The 16,972-nt window shown below is 53.6% G+C and overlaps 1 protein-coding gene across 1 annotated transcript in view; it reads left to right on the forward strand.

The window, feature by feature from the left end:
* The first annotated feature begins 555 nt into the window (after positions 1 to 555).
* The window catches only part of Sh3bp4 (SH3 domain binding protein 4), a 55,131-nt gene continuing 38,714 nt past the window's right edge, over positions 556 to 16,972 (forward strand). The window contains exon 1 of the mRNA XM_090355092.1: positions 556 to 685. The gene's annotated coding sequence lies outside the window, so the exon portion shown is untranslated. The remainder of the gene's footprint in view (positions 686 to 16,972) is intronic.

The raw sequence follows: 16,972 nt of genomic DNA on the forward strand, positions 1-16,972 counted from the left end.
AGCCTCCCCGCGGGCTTCCCCCACGGCGCCCCAGGAAAGGGCCGCAGGACCTAGCAATCCGACCAGCCGGTGCCAGGCACCGGACGCCAGCTGCGGCCGCGGTTTCCCTGGCTAACGCCTGGGGGAGAAGGGGGAGGAGGCCAGAAGCGAGCCCCGACGAGGATGGAGGCGGCGGCGGCCACCGCGGGACTCGCCCAGCCGCGACTCCGCCCCGCCTCCCGCAGGGAGGCCCCGCCCCTCCGCGGAAGACCCCGCCCCCGCGCTAGCCCCGCCCCGGCACCCAGGCCCGTCCCCAAGCCAGCCGGCGCCTTCATCCACACAAGCCACGCCCTCCCGTCCTCGGCCCCGCCCCTCGCCCGAGGCCCCGCCCCCGAGGGAACCACCCCTCCCTCTGGCCGCCTCGCGGCGGCTGCAGCCCCAGCCCGCCCCGCCCCGCCCCGCCTAGCCCGCCGTCCGCCGTCGGCGCCCGGACCCCGCCCGTCGCCGGCGGCCCCGCCCCGGCAGAGACCACCTCTCCGCCCGCGGGGCGGGGGCCGAGCGCTCGGGAGAGTCGCGGCCGGCGGTCCAGTCCTCGCGCCGCCTCCGCCGCCGCCGCCGCGATTCCCGGAGCCTCGCGCGCGCCCCCGGCCGGGCGAGCACCGGACGACGAGGGAGCCGCGGAGCCCGCGGGCGCCATGCGAGTCAGGTAGGCGCGCGGCGGCGGGAACCTTCGGGGGGCGGGCGGAGCGCCGGGTCCCGTCCCGGCGGGCCCGGTTCCTCGGTGCCGGGCGGCTCGGCGGGCGCCGGGGCTCCGGGGGTCCGGCGCGGAGCCCCTCGGAGCCGGCTGCCCCTTCCCGGGAGCCGGAGACCGGGGGCGCGCCGCGCCGGGACGCGACCTCCGAGCGCCGCTAGCCGGCGGCGCCCGCGGGCGCGGGGTGGGGGGGTCGGGGCGTCCCCGGCGCGGCCCCCGGGGAAACTTGGTGACAGTGCACATTTCAACTTCGGGGCGAGCCTCGGGAGGCGGGAGCCGCACCCCCGGCCCCGCCGGGCGGCGGAGGGCCCGCGCCGGGGCCGGGCAGCGCTGCGCCCGGGGTGCTGACCGGGAAGCCGCCGGCGCTGCGGACGGGGCACGGCCCCGAGTCCCTGGACTCGTCGCCCGGGGCTGGCGGTGCGGGCCGGGCGTGTGCGCGGGAGGCGGGGTCGGCGGGGTCCCGGGCGGGGCCGGGGGCGCCTCGGGGGCTCGCGCTCTGCCTTCCGTGTCCGCGCGGCAGATGGCTACGGTACGGTTTCTTCGGCGGCGTGGAGTCGGCAGAACTTGTGTTCGGATTGCCGAGCGGAGAGCGCGGCGGCGGATGCCACCCGGAGCCAGAGCCCGAGCCCGGAGCCCGAGCCCGGAGCCCGGAGCCCGGAGCCCGCCGCACCGATCCCGCCCTCCGCCCGCCTCGGGTCCACGCTGCCCCGGCCCGCGGAGCCCTCGAAACTTCATTGCCTCCCAGACCCAAAGTTTGCATTTTTCACCTAGCTTTCCATGCAGGCCGCCTCCGGCGTCTGGATGAGATGGGTGGAGAGGGGGGGCGCGCGCGCCCCCTGCCCGCCCCCCCTGGGCTGTGGGTTGCGCGCCCTGTAAAATCGATGGTCGTGACTCTCCGTCCGCTTCTCTGGCCGCTGTAAAAGTTAATGGGTGGCTTGCAGAGCGTCCGGATGGCCCCGGGTGGACGGCAGCGCCCCACTTCCAGGTCCGGGGGTGGGGTTGGGGGGGAGAAGGTCGGCTGTCCTGTGCAGTCATCCAGCAGCAGCAGGGGCCATGCGCCCGGCCTGCTGACCGGGGAAGCAGACTCCAGGCCTGGCCCCACAGACCGGCTGAACCCCCAGGGTGGGGATCTGGGGGGGGGCGTGCCTGTGTTTTCAAGCCTCCCCCCTCCTGCTTTCTGCATGAGGATGGGTGAGGGGGGCCGCACCACCTGTGTGCACAGCTCTCCAGAGGGGACCTGGGTGCTGAGACCTCCCCCGCCGCCCAGAACCTGGTTCCCCCCCCCCTTTGTGTTACTGCTCATGTGTGGACTCAAGGAACAATGACCAGCTAGGACCAGAAGCCCCGGAGGCCTCTGTGGGCTTTCCTGTGTTTTCCTGTTGTCCTGAGGTTCAGGCACCATGCTGCTGGTTCCTAAAGAACCAGTTCTTGGTGCCAGGAACCCCTGCTGGGCGGTGCAATACAGGCAGCTGCCTTTTTTTCCCCTCACCCCCACCCCCTGCCTCTCAAAGCCGGCACTTGGAAGATCCCTAACTTCCATGGTTTCCAGTTTTATTGTCCCTTCCACCAGCACTTGGATGTTGGTGGTGGTCGGGCCTGAGACTTGAAAGGGCCCAGAACTTGGGCTGGATCAACTGGTGACAAAGGTGGCCTGCCTGAGCCATTGTTAATTTGTGCCCTGCTCTTAATTTTCTGGGAGGAGGGAGGAAGGGGGGAGTCTTGCTGGAATTTTTCTCCTTTGCTGTTTACTAATCCAGCAAGTAGCTTGGACTTACTTCCCTGTGGGCTGTTTGAATAGACTTTCTTCTTCTCATGCTGGTTTCTAGTTTGATAATAAGATATGCAAATAAGTGCGGGTTGGGTTTACCGGGGTCTTGGGCTGCCTCCTGGGCTTAAATCCCCTGATTCCCCCGCCCCCCCCAGGCTTCCCGAAACTGAAACTTCCCTGTGTGTGCTCTCCTTGGGTAGAAGCCAACATGTTTCTCCACTGGGCCCTTGACTGGAATCAGGTACTACCTCAGGCAGCCCTTGCTGACCTGGTCCAGGGCCCAGAGCGAACCAGTGTAGCTCACTGTTTGAGATACTGAAAGCCAGCAGCCAGCCCCCTGGCCATTCCTTCACTGTTATTTTCAAATTAAGCACCTGCTTGGGGCCTTGTGGTATTTTTTTTTTTTTTCTTCTGAGAATTGGCTTCAGACCCCTGGGACAATCCCTGAGGTCCTGACATCTGGGCTTCATAGATCCAAGGGCCCAGCATGACAACCACAAATCTGGAAAGTCACAGATCAGATTACCAGATGCCACGGGGACTGAGCTCAAATCCTTGGGCTATCCCATTTTCACTCAGCCCGCAAGGGACCCAGTTGGATCCTGGCTCCTTGAAGAAGGCACATGTCCAGCTGCCACCCTTTGCTGGGATGACTGAAAAGTAACTCACCAAGCCTGAGGCTCCTAGGAATAAGGCAGGCACACACCAGGGATTCAGGTTCCTCCTGCCCCCCCCCCCCCCCCAGCAGGCCTGTGTTACATAACTCTGTACAGGAGGCCCAGGGACCAGCTCCTGGAGAAGGCCACAGAATGGGAAGGACTGTAGGATGGGCTTTGAGAAGAACAGCCACTGTCTCCAGCCCACATGCCCCGTGGACAGCCCTTCCCACCCACAAAACCCGTACAGCTTTCAGGGGAGACTCAACATCTGAGTGTCTTAAGAAGCAGAAGCAGACAGTCACTGGTTGCAGACTCCCAGGACGCCAGGGTCACCCCATGTGCATACATTCTGCAGCCCTCGTCATTACCATGAAGCTTTCATTTTCCCAGGGGAGAATTTAGGTGAATTCTCCCTGTACCCCCCATAGTTTAGTGCACTCTTGAGCTAGGGTTTGAACCTGGAGCCCTTGATCACACCTCCGCAGAGGCTGAAATGAAAGAAACTAATGTTCTCAAGTCATGCATTCTGGCAGCTTCTGGACAAGAATATGGAAATAGCAGCATGCTGTCTGCCTCCTGCACAATTAGAAACTAGCTAGTGCTCAGCAGGTGAGAAAACATCAAATGCCTGCAAAACCTTCCCAGCCTAATGGATGGTGGTGGGTGTGTGTGCCTTCCTTTTCTGAGAAGGAGCCCAGGCCCTGTCTCTCTACCAGGAAGAGCCTGGTACATTTGGAAGACTTGAGCCTAAAGTTGGGATAACTTAGTATTGGGTCTGAAGTCTGCCCTATTACAGTCGAGAGGAGGTGCTGGGCTGATGAGGTTACTAGAATAAGATTCTAGGAAGACTATTAAGTAATTGCAAGATAATGCTTCTACCTTCCCTTTTATAATCAAATAAGAAATGACACCCTAGTGTGATTACTCTTATCTGCTCGATAAAAACCTGTCTCCTGGGAGGGAGTGCTACTAATCTGTTGGTAGTCTGCAGTGCTTCTAGGCCTGCTAGCCCAAGTCTGTGAACAGAACGAAAAGAATCCTTTCTTTGAAAGGATTTTATCATTGGAAATTATTTTTTTTAGCATTCCTTTCTTTTCTTTTCTGGTTGGTCATGGAGCTTGAACTCTGGTCGTGGGCATTGTCCCTGAGCTCTTCAGCTCATGGCCAGCCCTCTACCACATTGAGCCACAGTGCCACTTCCTACAATTGGAAATTCTTACCTGTCTTCTCCCCGTGCCATCCTTCAGACTCTGGGAGCCTCCTGAAGTCCTGTGCACCTGAAAGGCACTATTCCAGCCTGGTGTGGGAGGGAGGGCCTCATCCCTGCGTGGGCCTGGAACTCTCTTTGGAAGAGAGAAACAGAGCCCAGATGGTGCCACCTGCCAGTCTGTGGTTAAACACTCCCATCAAGGCAGGTTTTAAATTGGCAACCTTCCTACATGTTAACAATTGGTGGAAGCTGCCAAGAGGGGTTCTATCTCACTTTCCACTCTGCTGAGACCCCAGCCAGCCCTCCGTGGTGTGTGAACAAAATAGCTGTCTAGCTCCATTTGGGCAGGTCCGCTGGGAGCAGTCCTGAACCAAGGTTCAGGTATCACCGAGTGAAAAGTTCCAGCCGTGCTTTCAAATCACCTGGGAGCTTAAAAGCCACACCTTCTGATATGGTCGAAGCAGAATCTCTGGGTATGGGGTCCTGGCATTTCTAGCTTTTCAGAGTTCCTGGGAGTTGCCCAGGGCTGGGTACCACTGCTGCTTTGGGGTGTGTGTGTGTGTGTGTGTGTGTGTGGAGGGCTTGCAATGGTGCAGGGCAGGGTGTGGCATGGCTTGGCGCAAGGACCTGGAATTGGGGCTTACAGAGTTGAGGTTTCTTCTTCCACAGAGGGCTGTGTGTGGGATGCAGGCTGGCCTCCTGGGAAAGACCAATGTTGGTTCCAGCTGCAGCAGTGCCTGTCCTCCCGGGATGGTGGCTGGCTTTTCCTTGCTAGGTTTGGCTGCTTCTGCTGCTGTAGAAGATGGGCAGACAGAGATGAAGATGGAAAGGAGCTAAACTCGGATGGAGAAGCAGAGAGAGGCAGGGGAGGTCCCTGGGGCTCCCGGCACCACCCAAGTGTCAGAATGGAGAAACTCCAGGACTCAACTCAGGCTGTGACTGAGGACATGAAGAGAGTCTTTGAGCTGGGCACACCATGGGAAGCTTGTACTTTCCTTTGTCGTGAGAAGCAGTATATGTGTTTAAAAATGTGAGAAGGAGGGGGAGTAAAGAGTCCATCCACCAGTCCTGGTTAGCAGGTCTGGATCAGGAAAGGGCAACTTCGGGGAGGGCCAGGTCTCATCTCAGTGGCCATGTGCAGGACCACTGGAGAGAGGACTGGCCAGGGTTCTCCTCAGATTTAGAGCCAGTGAGGAAGAGCTGAGTTAGTGCCAAAAGCAGGAGCTGGCTAGGCCTCTGGTTCTGCCTTCTTTCCTGGTGTGGGACAGGGTCTAAGGGCTGCCAGGCTGGACCGTGTGGAGCAGATACTGTGTGCCGGGAGCCATTGTGGAGATGGCTGGCATGGGAGGTGCTGCTCACTTCATGGAAACAAGACAGTGCTGGGGATTGGAGGACTGGAAGCCTTAGGCTTGGACTTGTAAGAGCTGTGTTACGGAGGTAGCAGGGAAGCTTCTAGAAGAAAGCCAAACACAGTGGAGGGAGAGCCCAGTGGTAAAAGGAACGCATCATCATTTGAGAATGTATAGACAGATGGTCTAGGCCACGTGTGGGTAGAAGGATCTGGGATTCTGGGGGCCAGGAGTCCTGTGGAGGTAGTGGGAGTGAGGGAGCAGGGAGGTGTGAGTGGTGCAGGTGTGGGGGCGAGGGTTGGTAGGAGCAGCTGGGGGAGGCCTACCTCAGGCTGTGTATCTGTCGCCAGCCTTGGTGGAGGTCCACAGGAAACAAGAGTTCCTGGGAGGCCCAGCTGAGCCCCTCTGAGCCTGTCCCGAGGTCAGGGGCTGCCCTGCCCAAGTGTCTGCTCTCTCCAGCCTCCCCACTCATCTGTTGTCCTTCTAGACAAGTGCTTCATGAGCTGACCACATCTTGTCTGTGGACCGTCTGTGCACACAGTAGGCCTTCGGCCACAGCATGCTCAGAGAGAAAGGCTGGCCAGGTAAAAGCAGGGCGGTGACTTCATGTAACATCTAGTGACCACTCTAATTTCCTCTTCTTAAGCATCTTGACAGCTTAAAACTTGCAATAGATGACCAGAGTAATTTCCAGCATTGAGAATTCTGGCTTATGAATAATAATCAGTTTACTTATAAAATGCTGTCAAGTTGGCCATCTCAAGCTTGTATGCAATTTAATTTTTAATGAAGGCAAACTTTCCTTGCCTTCGTTTACCCATTTTATGTGTGCTGTTGCCCTTAGTAAAAGGGCTTGAATTTTTCATAGCTTTCAGATATAAAGAGGTAAATAGATGATCTTGAAACTTCGTGTTTGGAAATCCCCTAAGAATTGTGGCCTTGATCGACTGTGGTGTGTCCAGATGTGTGTGTGTGTCTATCCCACATAAAAGGAGGAGATAAAGTATTAGGTTCATGTCTAATTGAAGACAATTAGTTGGAGTATATTGATAATTCATGCAGGCTGGGCCCAGCCTGGACCCCGTTGCAGCCTCATAACTGGTGTTAGGTCAGTGGTCACTGGGCTTCAGGCCTGATGATCTTCGTGCTATAATCTGCTCTCTCACCTGTGCTGTCTTCCACACATCCTCTTGCAAAAGTTTTCTGTTTTTCCCTCCTGGTTTCAGAAATGTGGATTCAAGGTGTTTGTTTATTTATTTATTTATTGGTTGGTCGTGGGCGCTGTCCCCGAGCATTTCAGCTCAAGGCTAGTGCTCTGCCACTTGATCCACTGCGCCACTTCTAGGATTCAAGATCTTTAAAAAAGGAGTGCTGTAAAAAAAAAAAAAAGGAGTGCTGTACTCCTGGCTGGCATGGGGAGTTGTTGGCCTGCTCACTGGACTCAGGGAACCAACCTTGTCATTTGGCTGGACTCCGGTTTCAGGGTGGGGCGCCAGCTGTGGGTGACAGCAGGGGATTGAGCACTGAACTATCACCTGGTGGGTCTCTGCCATGCCTGCCACAGTTTTGCTTTTGTTTCCTCAGAGCCACCTGTGACTACACAGCTGGTCAGTCTTCACAGCCCCCCCAGGCTGTGTCGCTGCTCCGGAGACACACACGACACAGTAGAAATTACACCTTCCCTTGGTTTCAGAGTCTCCTATGTATTAGGTTTTCTTCACCAGCAGGCCTTGCAACACTCTGAGTAGCTGTTTTTCAGTGGTCACTCAAATAGGAAACTGGCCAGCTTGGCTTACACAACTGAAAGCTGTCTTGTTCAGGAAACTTTTTACTGAGGGTGATGTGGCCGAGTGCCTCTCCAGTCTACTGGATTGGATTGTGTGGACCAGGCCATTGTCAGGAACAATAGCCGAACCAGGAGGCTCACAGGCTGCAATGCGAGACCTCCTTTCCCCAGAGGCCTTTCCAATGGCTCTTTTGTGGGGCCTGTTGCATTTTTCATTGGGGGGATGTCATGGCTCAAAGAGGTTCCCAGCTCCACGCCCTGCCCTCTGATGTTTGCCTTTTGCTTGGATTTGGGCTCAGCTTTTGAATCTGTAACATGGCAGTCATCAGCCTGACCTCCTGCAGTTGGGAGAACCCCTAAATGTCCCCACAGGGTCCCCTGTGCTGGCTCGGGGCCCCTGTTTATCAGAGTAGGGCTAGATGTTCAGGACTGGTAGCCTTTTTGAGTGTTGTGTGTACTCTAGTTTATTCTTGAATGTTGAATAAATAAACAGAGTGCTTTTGTGGTCAGAGAAATGACCTCTGGTCAGGGTATGACCTAGACAGGGAGGGTGGCCAGCTAGGGAGGTGCTAGCTAGGGATGGAGTATTAGGGTTTGATATTTCTAGACGTGTGTGTGTGTGTGTGTCCTAGGCTTGAGCTCAGGGCCTGAGCACTGTCCTTGGACTTTCTCAAGGCTAGAGCTCTACCACTTGAGCCTCAGCACCACTTCCGGCTTTTTGCTATGTCTGTGGGGTACCGAGGAATCGAACCCGGGTCTTCGTGCATGCTAGGCAAGCACTCTACCACTAGGCCAAACTCCCCGCCCCAGTTCCCTGTGATTTTTATTTTTTTTTTCCTTTTTTTCTTATAAGAAATGTTTTTCACTAAAGAGTTTTTAATTCAAATAATTGAAGATAAAAGTGTTCAGGACTTTCTTGCTTGGGCTGGTTTCAAACCTCGATCCTCAGATCTCAGACTCCTGGGTAACTAGGATTCCAGGTGTGAGCCACCAGTACCTGGCTAGTTATTTTTTTTTTTTAAGCAGGAATTGTATTTGTTCAGCGATGCTTCAAGATAGCTTTGGTCTACAATAAGTGACATTATTAGATTAATAAGTACAGATTTTCATGCTCACTTTTAATACCAGACTTGTCACCAGTATCTTCTCTGTTTATTTAGCAGGACACATGACTAGATAGCACCCCGGTTAGTTTGAAATTATGGAGGGCACTGCAGTGAACATCTTCAATGCATTTACATAACATCTTTCAATATATACTTCTCCTTGGAGTGAGTCTTACTTTCATTGTGTCCCAGATCTCTGAAGAGTTGTGTGATTGCTTTGAGTGCTTTGAAGGGAATTCTGCTCCTCTGCTCTAAGGAAACCCCGCCAGCTGGTCGACCAGCCTTCCTTGGCCCCCTGTGGGGCTCATTCTGTTACTTAGTTCCTAACCTGCTCAGTGCTGTGAGGATGTGCTTAGGTTGGAGGTGTTCAGGGCCTGCTCCCCCTTACTTCTGCAGTCACCTGGTGGGGCCAGGAGGCATTTGTGGGTGCTGTCACTTCATCAACTGTGACCACATGGACTGCAACCTGATTGGGGGCTGGGAGGGCAACACTTGGTGTGCAGGACTTCTGGGTTCATGAAAAGAAAGTTCTTCGTAACTTTTTTTTTTTTTTTTTTTTGCCGGTCCTGGGGCTTGAACTCAGGGCCTGAGTTTATCCTTGGCTTTCCTCAAGGCTAAAGCTCTACCACGTGAACCACAGCACCACTTTTGCTTTTTTTCAGTGTATGTGGTACCGAGGAATCGAACCCAGAACGTCATGCATGCTAGGCGAGCACTCTACCACTAGGCCACGCGCCTGGCCCTGAGTTCCTGTTCCCTTTTTTGATGGCAAGGCTGTAGTCTTGGGTTCTGAGTGGCTTGGTGTCACAGGACTTCATCCTCCTGGCAAGGGTGGAAAACTTCTTTCTGGCATGGTTTGGCACTCCATTTCAGTGAGTCATCCTCAGCACTTGGGGGCCTTGTAAAACCCTGGTGAGGACACAGGACTTGTCCTGGCCCAGAAGCCCTCCTTAGAGCTCATTAGTGCAGTCTATGAGCTCCGGGCAGGCCCCTTCCCCAGGTTGGGGATCAGAGGCTCTGGCTTTCTTTGTAGCTGGTTGGGTTTAACTCATTCATTATTTGACTTTGAATGGAAGAGGTCATAAGACCCCAGAGATGAGCTCAGGGCTTTTGCCTAATGCAGAGAGGGTATTAAAACTATGGGAAGGGCAAGGTTCCCAGGAGGGCTCTGGGGACCAGAGCATGCTCCCCAGGGAGGGGCTGTCCATTGAAGGGACAGCAGGTCAGGCTGCACAGGTTGGGTGTACAAGGTGGGGAGTTTGGGGCCAGCGTGAGGTTAGCCTCCAGGCAGTAGCTTGGGCATCTGAGGAGCATTGTCTTCTTAGCAGGGTAAAGACAGCACCTGGGAGGGCAGGCAAGGCAGGCAACTGCACCAGACAGGTCCTCTCGTCCTTGATCAGCCCTGAACTTCCATCCAAGGACATGGGGAATATTTTAAGAGTGACTGTACAATTGGAGCTCCCCAGGGGGCTGCCAGTCCAGGGGGTGACATGCCAACCTTCCAGAAGGTGACCTGCTAAAAGGGTGATGTGGCCTGCAGAGGGATGGGGAGGGGGGGACCCAGCACAGCATACTCGCCCTGGCTTCCTCTGGCTCAGCCTGGGCTCCCTGCCTAGGCTCCCGTGACCCCATGGGACCACCACCAGGTAGTACTTTCCCCCAGGCTGTCATAAGATTCATGCAACCATCCCTTGGTCAGATGACTACTCTGTCTGGTTCTTCAGTTTATTTTCATTCCAAAAAGGCATTTCAGAAACTAAGCCAACACTTGGACCAATGAAAGAGTTGAAGCATTTCCACATCTCAGAAAGAGAGCACTACCAGCTGAGCTATGCCTAACAAATCACACCCCCTCCCACCTTTCTTTGCCCAGCAGAGCCCAGTTTCCCTGGGCACCTGGCTGTCTCCACATTGACAGGGCCAGCATCTCTGTGTCTGTTCTGTTCTCGTTCCCTTGCTGGTGTTTGGGGCTGACTGGTCAGACAGTTATGCCTTTGGTGGCCACGTTTGCAAGCCCGCTAGGGTGGATATGTGGCATCCTGGCCACCAGAGAGACGTCTGGATTTTAAGTCATGTTAACCCAGCTACTTTTGTGTCTTCTGTCCTTAGCCTTCTGCTCTATCTGTCCTCAGCTCATCCAGAGCAAAGCCATTCCAGAGGAAACAAGAGCTGGAAAATTATGTCATGAGCGCCGTTTTTGTTTAATTTTTCCTTCCTTTTTTGCCATTAGTGAAATGGTCTGGAAATGGACCGCTTGTTAAGTAGGCAGTCTGATTGGTGCCCTGGGAAGATGGCAGGTTATTTGGTAGGAAAATGGGAAATGCAGCACCGATTCCCACGGTGAGCACCACGTGGGGAGACTGAGTAACAGGTGACAACGCACATTCTGAACAAAGCAGCAATTCACTGCTCCACAGAAGATTGCAAGTGAGGCATTCTGGGAAAGGCATGGCACCCATGACCGTGTCATCTGTCGGTGGTGGTACTTTTCCTTGACCTTGTGCTGCTAGGAATTGCAAGTCAGTGACACTGCTGAACTTACAGATGTCCTTTTGCAGGAATGCCCCCATGTGACACTTGTGTGTGGGTGAGATTTGGTAGGCGAGATGGCCCACGCCCTCTTCTCTTTGTCTTTGAGGAAACTAAGCAAGTTGTATGTTTTAAGTGTTGGCAGGGAAGAGGGTGAGGGAAGCCAAGGCAGTGTTTGCAGAGGCCCACAGGCCGCTCCTCTGGCCGGATCTCTGACGTGTGTCACCCTCAGAAACACCCACGAGGTAAATGGTGGTGTTGACATTTCACTCAGAACCAAGCCACAGCCCAGGGGACCGTGGCTGTACTGTGGACATGGTGTCCGAAAACACTGGGTAGGGTGGCTAACAACACCAGTTAAAGCACGGGACACCTGGGTCTCATGTTTCATTTATTTTTTTTGACTCGTTCACATACTGTTTCTGAGGATCCCTAAACATGGGACTCAATTTCTATTCCTTCTCTCCCTGTGACTTCTAAAAGTTCCCAGAAACTGGAGAAACAATGTTATTTTCATTCATACTTGGTGGTCCTGTGTGGGCAGAGAATAGAAATGTTGCTTAATCAAAGCAGCATTGGACATGGCTGTGGAAGGGTTAACACACATGGAACACAGGAAGTGTTCACACTGCTGTTTTCTTTCATGTTGATTCTTTCATTTATTTATTTATTTTTGTTAGTCGTGGGACTTGAACTCTGGGCATGGGCATTGTCCCTGAGCTCTTCAGCTCAAGGCTACTGCCTTATCCCTTGAGCCACGACACCACTTCTGGTTTTCTAGTGGTTAATTAGAGATAAAAGTCTCACGGACTTTAGTTCCCAGGCAGGCTTTGAACCTGGATCCTCAGATCTTAGTCTTCTGAAGAGCTAGGATTTTGTCCTGATTCTTGTTGGATGTTCACAGTGGCACATTGCCCTTGTATTCACGAGGATGGCAATAATAATGTCCTCAGGAATATTTGCTGTTCAGTGTCCTTAGCAGTTTGCCACAGACCATTAAAGGACCCAGCAGAACTGCTATCTGCAGGAGCCTGGATGGGAGGCCCTCACCAGTGTACTGTTCTATTCCACACGGGGCCTCAGTCCTTCAAATCCCACAGCCACCCAGGGGTACTATACTGGGCCCATCGAAGCTATTCTATGGAAGGTGGAAACCTGGAGTCTCAGGTGAGACAGGAGAACGGCTGAGTGGTCAGTAGAATCTGGGAGGGACAGTCCAGTCCCACAGAATCCAGTGGTCCTGTCCCTTACTGCCCTGTCTCATAGGTTTTTCAGACATTAACCTCTCTCCTAAGCAGCTTGCTTTCAGACATCTCTTTTCTGATTAGCCATGAGCAGGAAACTCCCCAAAGTGCCCACTGGGCCCCTGTCATTTGTGAGGAAGCCCCGCCCTTCCCTGGCCCATCTGCCCCACCAGATCTTGAGCTGATGGAATGAGCACTTGAGAAATGGCTGAGCTTGTCCACCAGACAGTCAGAGACTCAAGTTGCCTGAGTGATAATGACTGATGGAATGTTCTAGATCTTGCTTCTTTGGAAGTTCAAGCCCTTTCAGAGGAGATCTTGGGTGCTGCCTTTGAACTAGAAGGATATGCATAAATTACTAAGCCTAAGGTCTTTTCTCTCCCCTCCTTGGTGGCCCTGGGAACAGTTGACATTTTTACCTGGTATTTTTCTAGATACCAGTGCTGCAAGGCCTTTTTTTGTCACTGTTGATGAAACTGTATTTTGCTGGGCTTTTGTGGTGTTTTGTGTGTAGCTTTCTTTTTTTTCCAATTTATTTTTTTATTATTGAGGTAATTGAGGGGTTACAGTTACATTTGCCAGGTAGTAGGCGCATTAGTTCTCAGACATTGATACCCCTCTTATGTTTTTTTTTTCCCTAGTTCCCTCCCTTTACCCCCTCCCAATCATCTTGTTTTCCCCTCTTCCCTTCCCTTTCCTATTTCAAATAAACAAATAAATGTATATACAATATACCAGGTAACAAAGTCAGATACAGTAACAATATGAGATTAACCAAAGGACAACAAAAGAGAAGAGAAATAATGCAGTACATTAACAACAACTATCACATAAGATAAAGCTCTTGTTTCTATATCCTAGAGGTCCTTTCATTTAGTCTCTTCCTATAAATGCAAAGACTTGGAAAAAATCATATTAAGTGAAGTAAGCCAGACCCAAAGGAACATAGGCTCCATGGTTTCCCTTGTTTATAATAATTAGTACACATCTAGGACTGTCCTAGCAGAGGATTACAATTGCAAAAAACTTAGGTACCTAAGGTCATATAGGATGTGTATGGCTTCCTTTTGGGTAGGTTTTGGGTATGACCAGAGACTGGCTGTTTTTGCCTTAGTGTTCAGAGCCTGCTCCCAAGCTGTGGAAGTGGTGTCACCACGTGTTCCCCTTGGGTCTTGTGGAACAAGGCAGTCTCGAGGGAACCCCAGGTGTGCCAGGCTGCCAGGGTGTGACTTGGAGGCATACAAAGCCCTCCTGCTTTCTCTCCTGTTCTCATCTACCAATTCAGCCAGCAAGCCTGCCGTGAGTGCCTGCCTCACCCTGCTAGACAGTGTGCCCTCCGTGCCTGTGTCCTTTTCCAAGAACGGCAGAGTACAGATCTGACTTGCACGTGTCCACGCTCCCTGGTTTCTCAGAATGAAGCGAGTCTTTCTGGACAGTGTTCTTGAGTCTGCAAGCTGGACTTCTGGCATTACTTCTCCACCTGCAGTCACTGGGCAGAACCTGCATGGCCCTTCCCAGGGCCTTCCTCTTGCCCTTGGCACTCCAGACCCGGGCCACTCTCCACCTGCAAGTCTCAGCGCTCCTTTGTTCCCATGTCCAGCTGACACCGAACGTTGCCAGGTAGCTCCTGAATTTTAAAGAATTTAATTGTCTATCTTTAGACATCTTGGTCTCTGGTCTTTCCTCTCACCAGGAAGGAATGAAGGCACCGCTCAGGGCCTCCCTTAGTGGGTTGGTGGGCCCTCAGCTGGTCTGGAGCTCCAGCCCTGGCCTTGTGGATTTTCACAACCCCTCTGGTGCCCAGCTGAGGTTGAGAATGACAGCGTGGGCCCCTTCTGCACCCCCGCCAGGGCAGTGAGTGCTTGAATGCTATCATTTCTGAGATGATGGTTTGTCAGGATCTTTTTATTATAGGGATAATAGACATGTTAGTGATCTTCCGGAACTGTAGAAACAGGAAGACAGCCAGTCACACCCTTCTCCCTAGTGTCCCCCAGAGCCAGCCTGCCATTCCTGGACTGATTCTGCCAGTCCAGGTACATCGTCCTCAGTCCAGTGTGTCGCCTCACTTGACACCTCAAAGTAAGGCAGAGTGGCACTTCCCTTCTCTGCTTATTAGCTGTGCGATTGAGTTCCATTTTTAACTGCTTTCAGTCTGTCTCGTGGGTTCTTAGGTCAGCAGGGCTCCCAGAACTTGGCAGCACTTTCCCAACTCTTTTTCTTCTGAGGATACATAGAGACTCCTGAAAGTCATGAACTCAGTCCCTCTGCTGTCCCTGGAAGGGTTAGAGTGAGTGATGAATTGGTCTGTGGACACACTGCCCTGGGGCAGATAGATGTGTCCCCAGCCCCACCCTGGTTGTGTGGGGCCCACTTGGAAGTCCATAGGAGTGTGTGGACTGTGAGCTCCTGACTCAGTCCTTGTGCCCTTGGGATCGGTGGCTTAGGGCTCCATCCCTCACTGACAGGCGTTTTACAGCCCGGGGTGCTAACAAGCCGCCCTCTCCAGCTGGGAAACCCAGCTGGTCTGGGTGTCTCAGTGGTCACGTGGGGTAGGTGCAGTTCAGGTTTCACCACAGTGGGCCCTGCCCTTGTATGACAAGGGAATCATAGTAAAACACCCAATTAGAGCAGTGTGGGGCACCTGGCATCTGCCCCTGTCCTGTCCCCTCGGGCTGGCTGACGTCTGGCCTGTGAGTGGTGCCTGTTGTGGGGCTCCAGGAACTGGGGGAGAAGGAGGTATGGAGTGAGTTTCTCAAAGCCTGGTTCAGGAATCGAATATTTCAAGGGGAGCCCCATGGAAGACAGGTGTTTTGTGGCCTGAAATGGATCAGCTTTCTGTCTCTGTGACCTCAGTGGCAGCAACAGCGCAAGGGCTCTGCCTGTAGCTCCTGCGTGTGCACACGCCATGCCAAGGCACCGAGGGCCAGCAACAGGACTGGAGTCTGGAAATCTGGCTGCACTCGAGTGTGGTATCACTGACCTGTGTCCAGAACCCGAAAAGCTTTATTTACTGTGCCTGGGGACTCCCTGACTCTATAAATAGTCCCATCTTGAAACAGGCAGACACTACTCATGTTGTACCCTACAGGGAAAAGGAGCCACCAAGCAGTTTGAGGACAAAAAAAATTGCATAGAAGTAGTTTGTCCTAGAGCCATTCCACCTTACTGCCCTGCCCCTGATTTCCCTGGTCCTTTGGGAGGTGTGTCCTTAGTGCTACCTGGTCCTTGGCTCTTCTTCATCCCACAGAAACTACTCTCATTGTTCTGAGCCTCCACACCCAGCGGCCAGAGGCCTGCTACTGAGCTCAGTACCTGCATGTTATGCGGACAGCTATGCCTTCTAGGAAAGGGGCCCCAGTTTTTACCCAGTGACCCCTGCAAAGGATGGCCTCGAGCCCGGGGGGACCACTGTCAGGTAAACTGTCCATCCATCATAGTGTCTGCTGCCAAGGACCATGCTAGCCAGTACCACCCACTTGGTCAGGTGGGGTAATGGGCTTGAACAAGGCAGACAGTATTTAGGTCTTCTCTAGAAAATGGCCTTCTAGTAACTACAGGCCAGATTGTTGGCTTTATCCCTTTATTGAACCACTCAGAGTTTAAGTTCTATCAAGGTTATAGTCCACCAGGAGTTTAGAGTAGCTTAGTTCAGTGCTCAAGGGGGGGATGGGAGTATCACTACAGGAATGCCTGTCAGGGCAGATGTGCTGTCAGGACAGGTGTGCTAGGGCCTTCCTGCAGTTAGACAGAGCGTCTGTCTCTTGGGCCTGTGCTTGTTTTGTGATAACTACAGTAGTTTGCATTTGTGCCCCCTTTGACTGATAGTGGGCACAGAAGGAGACGAGAGGGCTGAAGAAGGGACTTGGAGAGGTGGCAGGTGAGCAGTGAGGCCATGTGGGTCACGTTAGGATGGCAGCAGTGTGTTGTCCCTCCCCTCCGTGGTGGGCCACAGGGGGGACAGTGAGAAACATCAGACATTTAGCTGTGAGTGCTCCCCCAGCCGTGAGGAGCTTCTACACACACACACACCAGATAAGCTATTTGCAGAGAGAACTTGAGAACGGCAGTGGCACGGTGGGAACAATGGGTGCCTTAGTAAGCTGCTCTGAAATGCAGGCCCAGGGCCCAGGTCTTGGGGTGAGTTGGCAAGGTCCCTGGCTGAAGCCCCCATTAATCCTGTTAGTGGCTTAAGCTTGGGTGGGTGAGAAACTGAATCAAATTGTCCTTCAAAGATGAAACTCTGTAGATGTTCAAAGCTACACTGAGCCCAGCCCCAGGACAGAAAGCAAGCATGTGCGCATGTGTGAGCCAGCCTGGGTCAGTAAACTAGCACGTGCGCGTGCGCACATGACCTTGGACTGGTGTCTAATCTTAGACAAAGGATCTCTTAGAGGAGCCTGCTCCTGCAGACCTAGTGCTCAGATGCTGAAGTCTTCCAGCCAAGCTCTTCTCCCGTCCAGCTTATGTGCACAGGACTTGCCCAGAGACACCGTCACAGTGTAGATTCTGGCCCAGCAAGCCCGATGTGGCCCGTGTCTGACCAGCTCTCAGCTGACTAGGGCGTACTTGGTGTCAGCTGTGGATAGCA

Source organism: Megascapheus bottae, chromosome 21 (assembly GCF_031878675.1).
Source record: "Megascapheus bottae isolate mThoBot1 chromosome 21, mThoBot2.hap1, whole genome shotgun sequence".
Lineage (NCBI taxonomy): Eukaryota > Metazoa > Chordata > Mammalia > Rodentia > Geomyidae > Megascapheus > Megascapheus bottae.